This window comes from Anneissia japonica, unplaced genomic scaffold (genome assembly GCF_011630105.1).
Source record: "Anneissia japonica isolate Jap-2015-1 unplaced genomic scaffold, ASM1163010v1 scaffold881_len296186_cov127, whole genome shotgun sequence".
Taxonomy (NCBI): Eukaryota; Metazoa; Echinodermata; class Crinoidea; order Comatulida; family Comatulidae; genus Anneissia; species Anneissia japonica.
The window spans coordinates 1,569-23,736 of record NW_022722366.1 but is presented as its reverse complement, the minus strand read 5'-3'; the positions used below and the strand labels follow the sequence as shown (position 1 = coordinate 23,736).

Here is a 22,168-nt window from a genome sequence, read left to right as displayed (position 1 = left end):
CATTTGTATAATTATACCCTACATACGCTATACTTCGCACAGAAGAATCACATTATCTTTTTTCCCCCAAAATTGACAAAAACGGTGATTGAACAGAATAGGGCTAGAGGCAATATTGTGTTGTCCTGCAAATTTCTTCCATAAAAAAATACAAAAAGATTAACAAATGAAATAAAATTATGTGTTATCATGTAGATCTATTTCATAATACTAAAATAAACTTACTCAATTCTAAAATATAAAATTCGCTTTCAAAACTGGATGAAATATTATTACTAATAGTTGCTAATAATATATAATGTTGAAAATCTTTCATGTATAAATAATTAATATTCATTGTTTGACCCAGTGACCATTTTATTCATAAAAATCCAACTAATGTATACCGTATACCTTTCTATTAAAATAAAAACCCATTTCATGTGTAAAAACTAAATAATGTGTTATGTGTATGTGAACCAATTTTACGCGAAAAAATTATAACTGAACGGATAAGGACCATTTCACCTCAAATAATTTCATTTGGCTTTCAATACGATATTTTTTGGTGAAATTCATTTTAAACGAAGCTGATCTAAACTAGTAAACATTGTTATGTTTCTAATAGGGGCCTATGACTTTTTGGTAAAAAAAATACAAAAAATATTTAGAGTCATGTTTAAAAAAACGGACCATATACTCCTAAACACAATGTAATGTGGACCAATCTTATGCATAAATTGTAATTGCAATGAACCTATCAAAAATTGGATGCATTTTATGCAACCTAAATACTCTAGTGTGGTTTCATATTACTAGTTTATTCACAATAATGCAAACACAACATTTAAAAAAAGACTAGTTGATTTATGTAATGCGTAAAACACGAGTGAACACATCTTTAAAGATGTTGACCAATTTTACGCATGAGAATTCTATTTAAAATTATTAATCAATTGCATACATAATTTTGCTAAATATATAACAAAATTTTATTATTTTTTTTCCGTCTCTCGTTGAAGATTTTTCAAAAATTAGGTGTGCATATTATTCCATTGCATACATAGATTGTTTTATTACATGTTATTTTTTATTGGTAATAAAAAAATGTAATATTTTCACAGTGGTTTTCCTTAAAATCGCTACACACTGTACAAAACCTTATATTATTAAAAAACCATAATGCCTGTGAATAATTGTGCAATATTAAACAGTATAATAATACAGTACACAACTTTGAAGAGCTGCAGATAATTTTTGTATTTTAAGTATCAGTTTATAGTTTTTAATTGTTAATTAATTTTTGTAATCTACTTTTATGTAATCCAATAATATAAAAAAAATTCTCATTAATATAAATTTGTATAGGCCTATATAGTTTCTTATTCTTGTTATTTATTTGTTTTCTTAGGTGTAAATATGAATTGAAGTTTTAAATTGAAGTGCAATGTATTTTATAGCTTAAAAAATAGATTTGTTTTTTATATACTGTATCTATTGAAATACAGCCATTTTTAGCTGCATGCTACCGTTTTGTACATTTTTTGAATGAATGAATAAATGAATGAATGAGTGAATGAATGAATTAATGAATGAAAACGGCAAGGCGGCTTTGTGTCAAATGCTTAAACTGAAGAGACCACCATCCCCAGGGTCTCACTACTAAGTGAGTTCAGGATTTTGAACATTTGGTAACGGGCTGTTTATAAATCGTGTTTTAGTGCTTTTATATTCTTTGCATGACTATTTCGAACGAAAAATCAGCATCACCGGAAGCTGTCAGCTATAGAGTGTAGCGACTGTATGGAAACCAAGTTTGACTCTCTTGTCCGCGAGTCAGTCCTTGTCGGGGACATCGAATCCCCGTCAGGCAAATCCTGGCATCATTTTACCAGAAAGAAATATGAATGTATTTTCTTTCCAGGATTAAATAAATAAATAAAATCAATTAAAAGATCGAAGCAAACTTACATTGCTGTAATCAGAGTTTGTAAGCCCTGGTTCTTAAAAGGTGGCCCGCATGCCAAATTTGGCCTGCGAAGAAAATTATTCTGGCCCGCTAGAAAAAATATAAATTATACAAAAAAATATTTAAAGAAACTGAAAGTAATAAGCATTCAATGAATATATTTTTTTAATAAAGTTAAGGCCAAAACAAAACAGTGGGCCAATGTGAAGTAGGGGTGGCCCATCCAGATCTTGAATTAAATCCGTTACACATCAATTGACAAACACCAAAAGATTGGTAGTTTTAGTTCAGCTAAATACGACATAGCAGATTAAAAAGAAAAACGTTATCATAGACTTGTTTTTATTATGCGTAGATCGGAGATTCTACTGATGAAGAGGTTTTAGGCTTTAAAATCTCTAGTATTTGTGGATATAGGATGGGTGAAATTACAGAGAAATACATATTGTGTGCCAAACTATTAAGTTGAACAAACTTTGTATGACTGTGTTTACGATTATGCCTGTAATTTTGTGTTTGGTTTGAAAATACTCCTACAGGATGTTGTTGTATGGACGCCGAAGTAGGTAACAGTATTTTGCTATGAGTAAACGGTGAAAAGCAAATATAAGAGTCAAAGTCAATTATGATAGAAAACAAAATTAGTTTTACTTTGTGGAAAAAATGCCTATTTCAGGAAACGCTACTTCACACACAGTTAAACATGCACAAAGAAAAAAGAAAGGAAGACATGACAATTACCATTCTCCGACAACTAAAATGTCCGGTGACTCTGCAAAATATTTTGGCGACTTTAACTTGAGTCGCGATCGATAGTTTGAATCCAAGGTAAATTATGGGTTACAGAAATCCAATAAATACGGCCTCAAAATGCTACTTTGTCAGAGTTTCTCCGCCTCTGGACCCAAAACATATATGGGCCTGTAAAGAACCTAATATAGATGAAAATAGGCTTTACCACTTTATCATGCTACTTAAAATCGCTTCCAACAAAATAATTGAAATTAAGTAGTGGTGCCAGTTGCGGAGGCAGATTCCTGTCATAGTGACTGTCAAATGAGAACTCAACACATTCGTAGTGAAAAATAATCATATGTAGCCTTTACAGAATATGAGGCTGTACATCGATTACGGGCCTTAAGCATTTAAAATTGTTAAAGCTTCTGGTCCTTACGCCGTGGACCCCATTAAGAGGTTCTGGGACATCGCTCCTCTCCTGCCGTTGGCCAAATGATGGTTTTACACAAGCAAAAAAAATAATTAAAAGATCAGCAATAAGCAAGAAATATTGCAAAATTAAGTGTCTTAATTATTTTGGCAAAATAATTTCAATCTTATGATGCAAAATTTTAATGGATTTAACGTCCTAATATTGTGCTGTAGTACAATTAAAAATAAAATTGCCAAAAATCCTCAGAAGTTTGTGCGGCCACAACAGGGGGCTTCGGCCACAGCATCTCAGAATTTTACCTTAGGTTCATAAAGTATAACAAGTTGCTTGAAACTCGAAGATTTTCTTTGGCCTTGACCAAATCTAAAAATAGTTGGCCATCAAATAAATTAATTAAGAACCAGGGGTGTAGGCCTGTGATCGACTGTGACACACAAAAAGGTACTAGCCCTATTTTAACTTCCTCTCCTTAAATTCCTAAATTTCTAAATTTATATTCGCAAATAAAATTTTATTTTCCCCTCCTCCACTGGGATACTTTGGGCTGGAATATTTTGCAAAACTATCAAATAAAATTTGATTTTTATCTTTTTTCCGCCAGTCTCTGAAGATTTTTCAAAAGTTAGGTGCGCTAAACAAGGTAAAAGTGTCGCCTAAGTAGGCCTAAGCTTAACTATACAATACAAGTCCATCCATCGAAAAATAGAGTATACAGAGCACTACAGTACACCTCGGTTTCACGCAATTATGCTATACGTGCGTGTGATTGGGTGGATCACTTCATTCAAGGAAATTCATCGGTGGAAGAAATTAAAAGAATATAGACAGACTTTAGCCTCCCAACATTTAAGATTTTATCAACATGTATCATTTTAAAAATTGTGTCAAATACATCCTTCGGGACTAAAAAAAACTGTCCCCATAAGAAGGGACACAAACTAAAAACGTGAAATTGTCCCCTTAATAGGGGTTTTAGCATGCTTTTATTGACATAAGAATTAGTTACATTAAAATTAGAACTAATTTATAGCAATAACTTTCAAATACAATTCATAAAAGTATGAAATGAGCAGAAATGTAAATCAAAGAACAATAGCACACTTGTTTCATGTTCTGTATATTATTTTTTATGATGCAATGTTAATGACCAAATTTTATTTTTAATATTGAGCATTATGTTTGGATGGATGTAGCATGAATATAGAACGAATTACAATTAAGGGTACATGTTATTGTATAGATAAGAATCCTATATAACAGTATATGAAAAAGAAAGAAAAATAAATCCCTGTGGTTAAGGGTAAAAATTGTATACGCATGTCCACTCTAAGGATTCAGTGGAGAAAATTCTGGTCTATTGCTCAAAAGGTGTCAAAATATAAAGTTGAATGAATTTTTCTTATTTTGAGACTGTTGTAGCTGTTCTGACAAAATGAAAAACAAATGAATTGTTCCCTTTAATAAAGGTTATTTGATCATTTGGCACACTCAGTATGTGTCTCCGTCCTCTTATTAAATAAGAGTAAGTAGTTTTAAAAGATAATTATATTGCCCCTCATTTCACAGAAAAGTGTCCCCTTAATAGGTGTGTCCCAATGGAGCTTTCTACTGTAATAGCCCATAATTTGGCCTATATTTACTATTATTATTTAAAGCCTTTGAAAATCTTAATTTATCAACCAAACCTACGTCATGAGGGCTGCTCCCGTATAGACCCTCTATCAGTGAAAGTGACTTCCTGGGACAAACTATCTCAAATTCATGGATCTGCCACTGATATATCATTTATTACATTCTTACAATACTAGGGCCTCACATGTACTTCATTTACCTCAACCAAAACCCACTCAAATGCAACACAATATCCGTTACAGCGGTACTAAATAATTTAACAATCTTCCTAACAATATAACACTGTCCTCCACAAGTAAACGTTTCTCATACAAATTTAAAAAATACCTTCTTTCAAATTATAATTAATTTAATACTTAGTCGTGTTTTTTATTGATTTATTTTTTACATCAATTAATTGTGCTTCCTCTATGTTTATATGTCTTTTTAGTTCTTCTTTATTATATATTTACTTATTACTTACTATAATATGTAGAAGTGGTTGGCGCATCGGTTGTGGGTTGGACTCCCAACCTCGAGGTCGGGGGTTGAAAACTCTCGCTGTGCAAGTCGCTTGTGTCCTTGGGCAAGGCACTTTATCTACGGTTGTCTCTCTCCACCCAGGAGTAAAAGTGGGTACCTGGTAGGTTCAAACACGGCCTGCGCTGAATACAGCTGCAACATTATGGAATTCCCCTATGGGGCCTGAGTGTGTGTTCCATATGTGCTTGATCCAGTGATCCGGGGTAATAATGTTCAGCGCATAGAGAAGTTTTATAAGCGCTATATAAGTATACAATAATAATAATAATAATAATAATAATAGAAATTGCAAATTGCAAGTGAAGTGCTGTGAAGTGCTGCGAAGTACAACTGCATATAAATGTTCTTCGAACAAAATTATTTATGCGAGTCAAGTGAAAATAATGAATAATAAAACTATAACAAATAATATGAGACATGACCCATTGTCTATATTAGAACACTTCTCATTGGGTAACAAAGTCGTAATTTTTCATTTTTGTCAAAAAGTGTCTAGTGTGGGGAATTATGGTTTAGGTTTTTTTTAAATAAAGTTTCAAAAATTCCTATGTATGTGGAAAATGTAGTTGATTACCAAAAGTTACAATTTTTATTTTGAAGACTGCATGGTCTAGGAAGTGTACATTTTTTATGGGGCAAGTTTCCAAGGGCGAGTTTTCTAGGGGCGAGTTGACTGCCAAAGAATGTTTTTTTTTTTTTTTTTTTTTTTTTTTTTTTCTTTTAACATACATAAAACAACATAATATAATATAATGCAATATTACAATACACAATCTCATCTTCTAAAAAAATTATTTGCATTACAAAATCCAAAACCAATATAATATACTGTACTGTAATATAAAATGAAATTAAAATTAAGTAAAAATTGTTGCCAAAGTGCGAGCCAGTGTGTTATTTGATCACAAGTGCGAGACAGAATCACAAGTGTGAGCCAGCGTGTCATGACGTCACGACAATAGATAGAGACGTTAGCCAGTTGTGCGAGGCATCGGCTGAGATTTGTAAAGTACAATTCAAAAAACAACTATAGGTCTAATAATAATGAATTATTGTGATGTTAAATAGACAATGTTAGCTATCAAAGAGCGACGTTGTTTTTCATTGGGCCCTTCGTCTTCAAGGCTAGGCCTATACCATCCTAGCTAGTCTAGGCCTAGAGTAGGATAAGGCTAGCGCGACATGCGGACGTTGGTACGAGTTGGTTAGTCTACAAACGTCGCCTAAATTAATTGATTTTACCCGGCAGAACGACAGAAGGAAACTCCGCTTTTCAGTCGTCTTCGGCAGTCGTTTTTTGACAAACAATGACCGTTCAGAGGTCAAATTGCTGTCAAGAATATGAATTGGCTGCTTCGCAGCAAATATATTATCTGGCTAGCCCATCACAAGTTTTAATTGGAATTTGTTTCCAATTAATTTTACTTACAGGGCACATGCCTCTTTCAATTTACATTATATTTACTAAAATAGTGTATATACATATAATACCTTAGATATTTGTTAAAAATTATATATTTTTTATTGTTATATTGTGAAAGAAATAAATTGATTTGATTTGATTCAATAAATAATTAAACAGATAATGGTCCAAAAAAGTGAACAGAAATAGTCGTGACAACGGTCGTACAGGCTATTCAGCTAAACCCCCCCCCCCCCAAAAAAAGGAAGCGGTATGATAGCATTCACTAAACACAAATTCAAGATAAAAACTAATGAATAGCTTTACAAAACATGTAGGCCAACTAACAGCTAAAGAACAACTTCTCCCTATTGACCCAGAGCTTCGCATAACTCCACCGCCGAACTACCAGTAAATGTCAACACAGTTTTATTTTATACTGCTTATGCGGACGTAATATGATCACCAATATATTCCCGCCTTATTATTGTTTACCTGACCTATTCCCGCCTTATTATTGCTAGCCTAATTATTGTCGCTGTAAAGGAAAGTAAGTTTCAACTACCCTTCCCATCATGCTCACTGTTTCTCGCTTTAAAGTGACTTGGGATTTTTTCAACGTAAATTAGCTTTTACATATTTTTTACAGATTGTTTATGCTGGATAATAACCTGTGAAGTTAAGTTCTACATAAGGTACATGCTTGATTGTATAACCTTCCGTTACTTTATGTTGTTTAATGAATACATGACATATTTAATAATTGTTTACTCCAGAAGAAAGTGTTGCAAATTTGTGTCCCATAGGCTCTGATTATCCAGATCACAAAATACTAAAATTCTCCGGGAACTAAATTTCGTGTTACACCGGCCGTCTTTTAGACGGCCTACAATTATTTATGAAGGCCATATTTACCGTGACGGCTTGGACAACTTGGCTTAATCAGCTCGGCCTAGCCTATTGGGCCTGGTCTACCTTTATCAAATTCTATAGCATGTTCTATTAAACTAAAGCTAAATCATATATTTACGTTTGATAAAAACAAAAAAAAAAACAACCTTCTGAGACGGATGCACGATTTGGCGGTAGTGGGGTTGCGTGAGGGTCCACCTGACTTCTCCCATTGCCCCCATGGTTTTTTGTACTGTTGGCTTTGATTTATATGTGAGATTGGTACATGATGCTCTAGCATAGACACGTGTGACTGGAAGTTTTTGTATTTATGGTATGCAGTGAGAGAAATAGGCAATATTTTATTATTCCGTTTCTTAAGGTTCTCTATAAAGAAAATTTGCCAAAGGAATATTACCACATTTGTTATAGTTTAAGATAAACTATAATCATAATTATGTAACAGGTTCGTGTATTTTTTCGTATATCTAAATAAACAGACTTCAGCGTATTATTATTTGCATTATGCGTGGATATTTGAATAATAAAGAAATGCTCAGTTGCGCAACGGTATTTGAGTGAAACGTTGCTGTGAAAGTATATATTTTTTTTATGTGTTTTGTTGAGCGGGACGGCTGTGTGCAGGATTGACTGGGTAGTAACTGTGTCTTGTATGATGTACCATGGTTTTCGGATACTGTCTATTGATTTAAAAATAGCCAAAGCTAATCGAGCTTGAGCCCCTTTTAAATTAAACATTAATACAATACAATACATACATGTTTCGACAGATCCTACTGTCATCATCAATGTACAGATATTCCATATAGGCAATTATATTTAAACGAAGTGATGTCAACCGTATCAAGTTGTGAACACCAAGATCATGAATAAAGACAAATGTATGTAGTGTAGGCAGTATAAACTTCACTGCTTCGTCAAGTAACTTAGGTTAAAATGATAGATAATAGTGTATGTCATCAGCATAATAGGCCTATATGGTATTTGTATGCGTGTTTGCAGATTATTTGACTAAGTGGACGAACGTAGGTAAGGATAAGTAATGGTCCTAAGGTGGAACCTTGAGGTATACCACAATAGAGATGTTTAGCGTACACCGTACTCGCGCGAATAAGCGCCCGGGCGCTTAAAATATTGTTTGCTCTTTTTAAAGGGGCGCTTATTCAAACGGGGCGCTTATCAAAACAGAGTGGAAATTAAGGGGGCGTTTATGAAAATCGACAAAAATCGAGTGGTTCTTATGAGAACTTATTTACTTCAAGAGGCACATTTTGAATAAAAAACGATTATATAAGGACATCAGAAAACCGCAAATTACGAATGATGGTGCGGCGAAAAGATAATCGTCCAGAGAGCATGACTTTTCATGACAAGAATGTTGTGAGTACAGTATTACATAACAGCAGAAGAGCAGATGAAATTAGTGGTGGTGGTTAGCTTGTTGGCCATCGGAAGATAGAGATTTGCAGGATGGCATGATCATTACAGGTAGTCTTGAAAACGCAGATGAGAATGTGTTAGGTGCAAATTGTCGGAAAAGCAGTAGGACTAGGCTATAGAAAAATGTAAAAAGAAAGTTGGAAATATACTGTATGTCCAGGGAGCTCAGTTCATCTGTTCAAGATAAATATCCTCATTATGATATTGACTAAAGGAGAATGTAATTCCACTCCACATCTCAAATCATCAACATCCACTGTCCAGGATTGACTGAATTATTGAGGGGGCGTTTATTCAAATTAGAAGGGGGCTTATACAAACGGGGCGCTTAAGGAAATTTTCAACGGGGCGTTTATTCGCGCGAGTACGGTAAGTATGTATTTTTTTTTAAATATCAGATTACTGTAGGATGAATTTGAAATTTGATGTATAAAATTTGGGTGACCCGACAAAAGATAGAAATAAAATTTGTTATGAAGTATATTTAAAGAGGTAAATGTCTTGCCTTTGGATCCAAAACCTAGCATAAACTATAAGAGTAGGCCTATGTTTGAACAGGCTAACAACTTGAACAAGGGCTCCAATCATCATTGGCCGTAGTTACGTCATGGACCTGAGGATAATCTAAGACTCTAAAAAAATGGGTAGCACAAAGGTCAATCAATTTCTAACCCTTGAAATCGTGCTGCAACAAAATCGGTTTGGCGCAACTGTTCTGCTTTTGTCACAATGAAAATGTATATGGATATTGTTTGGTAAGGTAATTTACAGTACTATTAATTTTAATTACAAAAGAACAAATGATTATGCATGGTGTAGCAAGCATATCGGTCAGCAGAAAAGAGCTGAAAGCAAGTGTCAACTGATGATAAGTGCTAATAATTTAAAGTGTGTAATTATTTATTCATGATCAAATTGATAGAATAAAAATTATCCTGTGGACAGTTGCACTGAAGAGGTGATAGAAGGTGAGCTGAAAGGGTTTCGTGCAGTAGACATGCCTAGGCTAAATCACAAAAGGTTTAAGAAAGTATGGTAACTAATGGAGAGCACCACTGAAATGTGTGCACTATAAATACAAGAACAAAATTTAAAAGGACCTATGTAAGTACTGTTTATAATTTATAAATGTGATATTATGCGACTTCTATAGGAATTATACGTTGAATAGTAAATGCAGGTAGTGGAATGCACATAAGCATTACTTGGTATGTGGCTTTAATACCTACCTTGAAAATGGTTAAAGTGAACTAGTTGTACATTTTAATTTATTTAAAGTGATACTTTTGTTTAATGCGCATTCAATAATTATTCATATTATTATAATTATTATTATTACTCATTAATGAATGTGTGTCAACGTTTCCAAGTCCACCTTGGGTGTGACAGCTATGCTTAAGAAATTCATGAAATTTAGATAACATATGAATGTCAGAGTATGTTTGAAAACAACTATGCACTTACCAAGCAATCAGTGATGATATCTTGTTTATAAATCACAAGTTTAAAATATGATATAAAATTGTCAGCAGATATGCTCAAATATTCAGCATGGTCATCTGAAAGAACTAGCACTTCCATAGGAAACAATCAAATTTCCAGTGCATAATTTGATTCGCATTACTTCTCACGATCGTTCCAAATCATGGCGGTACAGTTTTTGAAGATTATTGTCGATGACTGTTATACAGAAAATCAAGTAACAGTCAAATTACATGGAATGATCTCGAACTACTAAGGCGTGCTAATGCTCTTAGGTACCTGTTGGTCGCTACTGTTCTTCTCTTGTTCTTGTCTAGTTGTTCTTACTCTTGCTGTGTCCTAGTTCTTTGTGTCTAAACGCGCGGTACCGACAGTCAAGCAAAAAGATGAAAATATCACCACTAACGTCAAAAAATTATCTTAGACTTCGAAGCAGTCGTTGTTTTTAAATTCGTGTTTTTTTTTTTACAAATATACAGCAATTTAATACATAACGACTGGTTTAAAAGCACTTATATGTTTTAGAAGCGTTTCCTGTCAAACTCCATTGTGTGATTTAACTAAGCTAGCAATTATAAGTCTTTTTTTTTTTGGTAAGTATGTATACTGGCATTGTGCCAAATTAATTACTTTTCTAGACTATATAATTATTATAAAAAGCCACAATTGCTCGTCATTCCGGTTTCGATGTATTAAAGGATTGATATTTAACTTACAAATGCCCTAAGTCTCAGCAGCCACTAAGACATTTGAGAGGGTTGTCAGTTTAGTCGCCGACGCTTCGACCGGATGGAGTTTAATGTCGTACCCAGGACGTCCCTAACTACCTTAAGCTATGCTTAACTACTCTTAAATACAGTACTTAACTACTCTTAAATACAGTATTACTCTTAAATACAATTAGTTAAACTATCCCATTAGTTAAACTATCATTCTTGTAGCTTTTGTTTGTAAATGCCTTTATCATGTGTATGATTTAAACTGTTTGAATTTGTTAAGATCAACACTAGACACTCTGATTATTTGCGTTTTAGGCATGCCTTTGCCCGAACCAATGCATTTAAATTCTCTGCTTTCAATTATTTTCCCATTGTATGGGAAACTCTTCCACTTGAAGTACGTGATGCTGCTCTCTTTAACCTTAACTTATTTCTCAGAAAGCTAAAAGAACATTTTTACAACTGAGAGAATTTCAGATATGCCTATGCCCAAGTCAAGCTAAAAGTGAACTCTAATGACTAAATTTTCTCTTTTTGGTGTTTGTTGGTTTGTGAAGTGGGGGCAGGGTTTGGGGGTGGGTGTTTTCCTATTTCTGATCAAATTTTTTGTGTACTTTTTTATTTGTTTGTGTGATTGTTTAATATTTATAATAATTATTATGCTGGTAATTGTAATTAAAATTATTGTAGTTATTATTATTGTTGTAATAATAATAATAATAATAGACAGTAATTAATTTTACTTTTTGGTAATCCTGCCGGCTCTTGAAGGAAACATGGATTACCTTTTTGAATTTTCTGAATATTTTACTGTATTGTTATGATAAAAAAAAAGACGAAATAAATGAAATGAAATGAAATGAATCCCCCGCCGGACACCATCCCGGTATTTAGCAGTTTCGGGCCATTCTATAAACCATAACATAAGTTAGTTAAATAAATGGCTTTTGAGAAGAGATTTAAATGTAATGATGGAAGTTGCATGTTTGATGTGGAATGGGATGTTATTCCAGTTGGTTGGAGAAGCAAATTAAAAGGCACAATTGCCATATGACCGTGTGAATACTTTAAGGGTATGAAGAAGCCCTTTAGTGCTGAAACGTAATGTTCGCTTGGTGGAGTGATCTTGTATTAAGCATGTGATGTAATGTGGTACGTTGTTATGGTAAGACAGATACATACTTAATAACTAGGCTTGAAAACATTCTTCACGATCTGAGAGTGTTATAAATGATCATATACACAATTGTGAGGCATTCCAATATGTTTTAGGTCTACAAGGTATACTTGAAAATATTAATGTCGCCTGTAATGTAAGTAATAAATTAGGTTTAATATTTTCTAATACTAACATTTTTGAAAGTTCGCAAAATTGGTCTATACTATTGTTTAAAAAAGCGTTTGCTATACGTAGGCTACACCCATTGCTTAGCAATAGGCTGAAAGCTTCATTTCATTTAATTTATTTCGTCTAACAAATAACAAAACGTAGAGAAATAGCAATACCAAAAATCAGAGACAGGATAAACAAAAAGCAAACTAAATTGCTGTACAAAGTTTCTCCACTGATTTAAGGATACATACAATAAATATTTAAATCTCTCTTCTCTGGAAGTAAAAACGAGCAAAAACGGCCAAGGCAAATGGAAAAAGTTGAAAAGTAAAAATTAAAAGATATCGCAGCACAGCACAACGCAACGCAGAACAGCACAGCGCAGTACGCAAAAACCAATATACTGCTACTCTCATGTAGCCACTAGAAAAAAAAAACACTTGGATGTTCCCAGAAGCTCCGTGAGAATAACAATAAATTGTGCCAGTACACAGCGACATAAACATAGGCGGCAGCGACGGCAATAGCACAGAAAAAAAGAGAAATTTAAAATTATTTAAAATCAAGAAGTCCATATTATCCGCCATCGGAACACTTACACAACAAATTTTATTTTTAGAAGTGATCCTTCAAAGCACGAAGAAATTGAGAAAGGCCAATCGACAAACTGTCGTGAATATGTGAAGGTACGGCATCCTATATCCTCGGAAATAGATTAAAAACACTAAATAAGAATCAGTGCAACTATACTGATGAGTAAACTTCAAGTGGTCTAAATGATAATTTATTTCAATATTATTTGATATGTTTATAGAATATTTTCGAACAGATATTTTGCAATGAAACAGATACAAAGATAATAAATACGTTGTTGAAGAGGTGCAATTCCAAGATTAACAAGACGTTGAAGATAGGGGATGTATGAGAAAAGCATGATCTTGTCATTCTACGTTGTATAAGAAAGTATAATACATACTCCAAGTATTGAAATACACGCCATCGTGTTGGGATTCAATATTTCGACAATAATTATGACATCATCAGGAATGAAAAAAATATCCGTATTAGCAAGCTTATATGCACTAGTGTCAAAAGTGTTTGACCAATTAAAACATTACCTCTAGTAGGTGACATAGCAGTGATTTAAACAAAATATCAAAGCATTCTTACTCTAATGATCAAAGATACCTACAAAAACAAAGAAAGCTCTTTTGAAGCTCTGAGTCCATTGTTAAGCAAAGGGTGTAGTCTACGTATAGCGAACGCTTCTTTAAACAATAGGATAGACCAGTTTCGAGAGCTGTCAATAATGTTAGTACTAGAAAATATTAAACTTAATTTATTACCTACATTACAGACGACATTATCATTTTCAAGTATACCCTGTAATCCTAAAACATATTGGAATGCCTCACAGTTTTTAACATGATCAAATATAACACTATCAGATCGTGAAGAATGCTCTTTAAGTCTTTTCTTTTATGTTATTTTAGTTATTAAGCACCTATCTGTCTTACCAATATAATCATTATTGCAGCCTGGACAATCAAAATGATAGACAACAGAACTTCTGCACTCCTTAGAAGTTTGATCCTTAGTAGATATAAAATGAGAAACATTTTATCCTGCCATAAAGTTATGAATTTTACCTCTTTAATTAAGTGTTTCTTTACCTTATTTAAACATCTACGTAAAATGAACTCACCTGGTTTTCCTAGATAAGGCAATCTAACCCAAATCTTAATCACATTATCATCAGTAGGCCTATGTATACATTTAGGTTCATTATATTTCTTAAGTACATTATTAACAACTTTTAAAGGGTATCCATTCCAAGAAATAAACTTCCTAATGTTATTAAGCTCTGTTTGAAGTTTATCAGTAGTACACAATATGTGGGCTCTAGAAACTAAACTACGAATCCAGGAGATCTTATGGTTCTATGGAGCAAAGCTATCATAATGGACGTATTGACCTGTATGTGTATTTTTACGATATATACTCATGCTTCCTACACTGTTGTTAAATTGTAAATCCAGAAAGTGTACTGTGTCACTGTTTTCAAATGATTCAAAAGTAAAATTTATCTGTCTATAAAAAGCATTGAAGTAGCTTAGAATTTGCGGGAAATCATTGGCCTTTGCTAATACTAGCGTGTCGTCAACAAAACGAGTATAAAACTTAATAGTACCTGATTCAATAAGTTTAGGAACAACAGACTCTTTTAGTTCAGTCATTAAAATATTAGCTAAAACTGAGGCGAACCCATTGAGACACCATCAGTTTGTTTATAAATTCATTATTACATGTAAATACAGTTTTATTACAGCAATCTCTAAGTAGTTTCCTTAGCGAATTTTTCTTAAGGTTAGTAGATATCAGTTTCTTATTGTAAACCCTATCAAGAATTACATTATTACCTTAATAAGGGGAACATTTGTAAACAGAGATTCAACATCAAAAGATACAAATCGGTAACCTAAATTATATAAATTGTTTGGTATAGCTTTAATGCGGTCAGCAGCATCAAAAGAATCTTTAAGGACAAAATCATTAACCGTTAGAGGGTCTAATAAGTTTGATAAGAACTTAGCTACTGAATAATAACAAGTACCGTTCGTGTCAATAATAGGTCTTAGGGGTGGAATATTATCAAAATCTTTCTGTAATTTAGGTAGTCCATGGGCTCTAGCAGGCATGGTTAATACTGGACGAATTTCTTTGTATTCAGTTTCAGTTAGTTCATTTCTATTAAATAATGTCCGGAGGTAGACAGGTTTAGAATGCTGCGATGATATTTATTCCGTAGAGCAAGTTGATAAGCTGCCAGCGAGGCGTATATACATCGTAATCATTATTTTTTTATGCATTAAAATCACTATAGGCATATTTCAATGTATTTATTGAATGAAGGAAACATTTTTTAGTTGGGTCTTCCAAAACAATGATATAATACTTTACGTTTTAATTTTTTTTCTCCAAGTGTTTTAGAATGGATTACTGCATGCCACACTCGAAGTAGTTTTGCTGTCCATTTCATTCGAAAAATACAATTCTTGTGCTATAATACATTTTGTGTTAATATCTGATTTGATGATATTTATATGGTGATTGATGTGGCTATCCTAGTTTGTTATTCATAATTTTTTCAAATGTATCATTAGCTGGATACATCATGTATGCTCTTTTGTATTGTTGAGGCACTGTTTAATTTCTATTGTTAGTGAGGATATTTCTGAAAGCTATGAAATGTAGTTTTATTTTTTATGATTTCTATTTTTGATATGTTTTTTGTTATGTCTTCATTTTGATTGGAGTATTTATTATGATATAAAATGCAGATAATATGTTTTCCTTTACATTTTGTTTTCTTTTATTGTAAGCCTATCAAGGACAACCTTTGTTAATTAAGGGGGTAGATGTAGTCAGTAGACTAAATGTCTACTTGTTTTAATTATTATACCTTCTTTATGTATTTTTTTTTTGTTCTAGTATAGTCTTTCTTTGTCTAGTTTTAATTAATATACCGATACCAATTCCAATCATGCATTATATTTCTCGGGTTAAATATTTTAGTCGCTTATTTCAAATGGAATCATATCGCGGGCCAAAAATACTTCTCATAACGATTTTCGATTTATTAAACATATTTATGATATTTTTACAAAATGTGAATCTGATGACCTTATAAAATACCTGCTTTCAATTGTGACTGATGACCTTATAAAATACCTACTTGCAATTGTAACAATACATATTGGGTTAATCCTTTAATTGATAAAATAATAGAATTATTTAATGAATGAATGAAAATGAAAAATTCTCTTTTCAGTCATTATTCATGATAGTAAGATATCTCGCACAGATTTTGTTCTATTTAATGATACAATAAAAATTGAAAAATATTTATTTGATAAATTAGATTATAAAGGAGTAAAATTTAAACTTTGCCTTTGGAGAGCAGAGTATCTATATGGTCTGAAGAAAATGATTGTTTTTGTAAACTTTGTAACATTAATCTAGAGGAAACTTTAAAACACTTTCTGTTTATTTGTCTTGCTCTTTCAAACATAATATTAGAAGAGTTGGACAAGCTTGAACATGTATTAATGAATTATAATAATATCTGGAATGAATTCTCAAACTTGACTATCGATAATAAACTGCATTATGTTTTATAATCAACAGCTATTCCTCTACTACCCAATGAAGTAGAGCAGATTTTAAATAAACTTTGTAAACTTCATGCTAAGAGAGCTTGGAAAAAGAGATCAGAAATTAGACATGTTCAATCCTTATAGTAAATTAAGTTCTATATTGCTGAACATTGTGTTTTTTATTTTATTATGTAGACTTGATCTTAATTGTTATTTAGTTGGAGATAGGAGAAAGCTCTTTGAACTTTATTGGACCAAATTTTGGTCTTTAATTTCTGTGATTTTTACTTGTTTTTAGTAAAGAGTTCACGTGTGTTTACATTTATATTTTTATAATAATGCATATATATTTTTTTTCTTTTTTCTTTTGTTGACCAAAGGTCATTTATTCATAAATATCAGTATATCATTACAGAGTATTCATTCATTAACATCTCTTAATGAATGTGTACAAAGACAAGTTGATCTTAATTTCATTTTTTTTTTATTTGTTGACCAAAGGTCATTAAATTACCAGTACAATAATCATAATAATAATAATCATAATAAGAATAAGCACAATCAATAATAATAATAATAATAATAATAATAATAGCAATAATAATAATAATAATAATAATAATAATCACATAATACATCATAAAGTGGATTTTATTATATATCAATTGTTAAATTCTTAAATTCACAAGCTTTTTTTAATATAATTTTTTAAGCTCGGCATAAAAGATTGGTATAATAGGCTTTGATTGGTCAGTGATGATTTCACGTGATATTAGCCATGTTTTATAAATTACAAAGGTTGCCAAGGTCATGAGTTTTTTACAGTATCGTATTTATCTTCTAAAGTGAATTCCCTTAACAATTGTATTCATGTTTATATCTACTATAAATCCATTGTTCTTTCTAACACCCGTTTGATATTAGACCACTATACCTTTACTCGCTTACAATGTAGAAACATATGTATATAATCATCTATTAGACCACAGAGTGTATATAACGGAGATCTAATTATTTCATAATGGTATAGTTTTTTAATTGATATAAGGATGGCATGCAATAGTTTGGAATTTAGTTGTTTGATTTTAATCTCATAAATTTCATAATTTTGTTTTTCTATATGTTTTTCCATTCAATACGATCATCGTCTAGCACACATTGCCAGTACATCATTCCTTTCGGCTGAGTAAATTCTTTTAGAATTTTGTTCTGATTTATAAATTTATTATTTACTTTGACTAATGAAGTAGATTTAAAGCTATCATACTCCATAATTTGAAAATTATCTGTTTTCTTTGAGTTTTATTACGTTATGTTCTAGATTTATTAACCACTGTTTAGGGATTGCATTTTTAACAGTTCTGTTACCCAGTTACAGCAATGTACTAACTCATCTTTAAAAGTTTTGGGGTTAATTAATATGCCATTTTGAATTATATCTTGAATTTTAACAATATCAGAATCAATACATGTACGGGAGTATAAAGCTCTATTATCCATCTTGATATGAGGGTTTCCCAGATATACTCCTTATAAATTTAATTTGCTGTCACAGGTTCATGTGTTAACCCTCCTCCTACTACCATCCAGGCTTCAACAACTTCTTTGTAGAACTGCGGCATATTAACATTCACTGCTTCTATAACATGCGGTGATTTAAAAACAAAAAGGTCTCTACCTATTTTGTTAAAATGAAAGTAGGGGATGCATCTCAAAAAAGATTTGTTACATTCTTCAGAAGTTTTTGCAGCCACAGAAGTCTCAATGTATGACATCGTGCCTTAAAATTTGGCATATTAATAACTCCATTTAACACTTTGGCATGTAGTGTTTTCCTGGATATTTTGTCTGTTTTGGAAACCCATAGAAAAGAAAAAAACATTTTATCAACTGCCTGAAAGACAAATTTTGGAATATCATTGGTACTGGCAGTAAAAATCAGTTGAAATAACGCTAAGCTATTAATTATAGTCACTTTACCGAAAAGTGTAAGATTACTTTTTTTCCATGTATTCAAAATTGTTTCTAATTTTTCTATTTTATCAATCCAATATTTTCTTTCACATGTTTTGCGATCATGACATATCTAGATTCCCAAAATTTTAAAAAGAATGTGTTGCCACTTTATTCCAGCTATTTCTCCTTCTCTATGCTTCCATGATCCAATAAACATGCCAACTGATTTATTAACGTTAAGGCAGAGTCCCGCTAGTTTACAAAATATATCAAGAGTAACCAATGCTTCCATAATGCTTTCATAATCTCTAACATACAATATAGTGTCATCCGCATACTGCGCAATTTTAATACTACTATCATATTCATTAACTTAACCTCTATTATTAATTTATTATTATTATTATTATTATTATTTTCACTAATATTAATAGCAAGTATTTCTACCGAGATCACAAAAAGAAGTGCTGAAAGCGGGTAGCCTTGTCTGATGCCACGATTTAAATTACTAGATTCAGATGTATATCCATTATGAGTTACACTATTACATGCACCCTTATACAGTGTTTCAACCCAATAATAAAAGAGTTTCCAAAACCATATTTCTTCAGAGCAGCAAGCATAAAGCCTATTTCAATACTATCGAACGCTTGTTGGAAATCAAGTGATATTATAGCTCTCTTCTCAATATTTCCATCTACATAGTCTACTATATCCTGCACTAGTCTTATATTATTTCCTATGAACCAGCCTTCAATGTATCCATTTTGCTCTGGCCTTACTATATTTGGTATTACCTTTTGTATCCGTCTAGCTATTACATGGGCAGCTATTTTGTAATCCATATTGAGTAGGCTAATCATTTCTGTGATTTTTACTTGATTTTAGTAAAGAGTTCCATGTGTGTTTACATTCATATTTTTATATGCATATTTTAATTTTTTTGAATTTGTTTAGTTAAATTTGTCATTGAGTGCCACCGATAAAAAGGTGCAAGTTCAAATAATTAAATAAATAAATAAATAAACTGTTTCCCGAATCTGCAAAATAATCAGCCTATAAAAAGAGCGTTAATATTTCTGTCAGGATTACCTACAATTTATAATACTTTCTTGTTGCTTAAAACCACCTAGCATAAAGGAAACTGAAATATTATGCTGCAATAATCTAGTCTGAGATTATTATGATCTGATCTGATTTGATTTTATTTATTTCGAAATTCTCATAAGTAAACAAAGTACAAAAACAAAAAACCGATTATAGAGAATTTCAGGATAACCTTTTTTATTTATTTTATTTTATTTTATTCAATTTCCAGGTGAAAAAACACAAAAAATATACATAAAACAACAGTACAATCAGCACCTGAGGGTAGCCATAAGTGGGATCAATTCAAAGAATTGCACTGTCAAGTGGCTCTCCCAACTAAGACTACTTAAAAAAGTATTTTAAAAAGTATTAAAATTCAATATAATTGATCACTTTTTTGAGCTCCCTTCTAAACCCTTTGAAGTGGAACAAGGCTTTATTACGAACATCACGAGGAATATGATCCCAAACTCGCGGGAAGTTCACAAACAGGTAATATTTATAAGCATTAGTTTTAGCATAAACAGGTTTAAAGGTGAGTGTTTCAGGATATCGGTCATTTATGACAAGTTAATCTAATACATCAAGATCGTTTAGACTATGCAAACATTTTACAACAAAAATTATGCAATGAAATTTCATTCTTTTGAACCATATCGGGTATATTAAGGGTTAGCAAAGTCACCTTCAATGGATAACTTAGTGATACGTCTTAAATGCTTGTTAATAGCTATCTGATGCTGTTTTTGATGTGGATCATACACAGGGGAAACATATTATTCAATAATAGGACGGCAAAATGCATTAAAATGTTTAAGTAATATTGTAGCATCATTGAAACCAACAAACCGTTTAATAAATCCTAACATTTTAAGAGACTTCAAGGATACACTGTTAACATGGGTAGATAATGGTCTACATAATGTATATGATAAAAGTGTTATCATTCCATTGATTCAGTTGCAGACCCTGTTTTCGGAAATTGTTATTATTATTTATCTTTGCATGTCAATAGTAGTGACAAGAAGGGAAATGAGTGGGACTAGTTTGTAAATAAGAAGATGATGAGAAGAATTTGTATGGGAGTATAATGATAACAACAACAACAATAATAATAATAATAATAATAATAATAATAATAATAATAATAATAATAAAAACAATGGATGATTCAGAGTTAAGTTATCTATTAAGTTGCTAATAATAATAATAATATTAATATTAATAATAATAATAATAATAATAATAATAATAATAATAATAATAATAATAATAATAATAATAATAATAATAATAATAATAATAATAATAATGTCAATTTATAAGGCGCATAATGTAAAATACGTCTATGCGCTTTACAGCATGGCCCAAAACTTTGATAAATCTAACTCTCTTATTCTTGATTGGATGTCCACTGCCTTTTTACCTCTCAAGCATTTAACAGTACAGACGTACGGTCTAGACCATTTTCGTTTAGGTCTCTCGTTATAGATTCTACAATTATTAGAGTTGGTTCACACTCTTTTTTTTTGGGCTCATTCTTTTTACTTTGTAAATAATAAACAATATTTTCCATAAATTGTTTATCTGAACTCAATTCATTTTTTAGCTTTATTTTTTCCTATAGAGCATTATTGCAGTTCATTGCCTGTTTTTTGACCATTTTTTTTCAAGTCTCCCTCCTAAAACGTTAAGATCTTATACTCGAGAAGGGAGTATTTTGCAATGTAAACAGAAAAAAAAAACATGATTATCCTTTAGTTTCCCTGACACAAACTCTAAACTCTGTGGAAGCCTTCTGATTTTCGGGTAATAATGCACTTGTCTATTCTATTTTGATCTGCAGTTACAGGTTGGACTTTTGACTAGAGTTGTTAAGTTATCGGTTGCTAAGTTAATGGTAAGCAATAGGATTAGTAAACTGTTACTTGATGGTTCATAGACAGGTCAATCACCAAATCGATCGATAAAGGTGACAGGTTAACAACAGAAAAGAAAGCAAAGGACCCTCGAGCCTTCGATTTAATTTTCTTGGCTGGATTTAAAATACTGTTAAACGGAGTCATTATTTAAACATTTTCATTGGCAATTTAGATAAAATATGTTTTATTCAATTTGAAGATGCACAGTTTTAAAAAAGAGCACAAATATGATATGTGTTAATACGCAAATAACATTATTCTCTGAAGTAAGCTATTACGACCAAATACCTTTAAAGACCTGATGTTTCATATGTACTACGTTTAAATTTAACTTACAGTTTTCTGTAGAGTATAGAGAGCATTTTATTTTTGATTGCCCGAGTACCAAGTGTATTTGGAAAGAGGTAAAAAACATTTGATTTCGAAAATATAATAAAAGATTGAAAATTCAATTGACGGAGATAATATTTGGATACTTTTTGG

At 31.8% G+C, this 22,168-nt stretch overlaps 1 protein-coding gene across 2 annotated transcripts in view; it reads right to left on the bottom strand.

The window, feature by feature from the left end:
• Positions 1-10,846, bottom strand: part of LOC117111873 (alpha-N-acetylneuraminide alpha-2,8-sialyltransferase-like) — a 39,520-nt gene extending 28,674 nt beyond the window's left edge. For both annotated transcript variants that reach the window (XM_033254889.1, XM_033254890.1), the window contains exon 1: positions 10,492-10,846. The gene's annotated coding sequence lies outside the window, so the exon portion shown is untranslated. The remainder of the gene's footprint in view (positions 1-10,491) is intronic.
• Between the last annotated feature and the right edge of the window lie 11,322 nt (positions 10,847-22,168).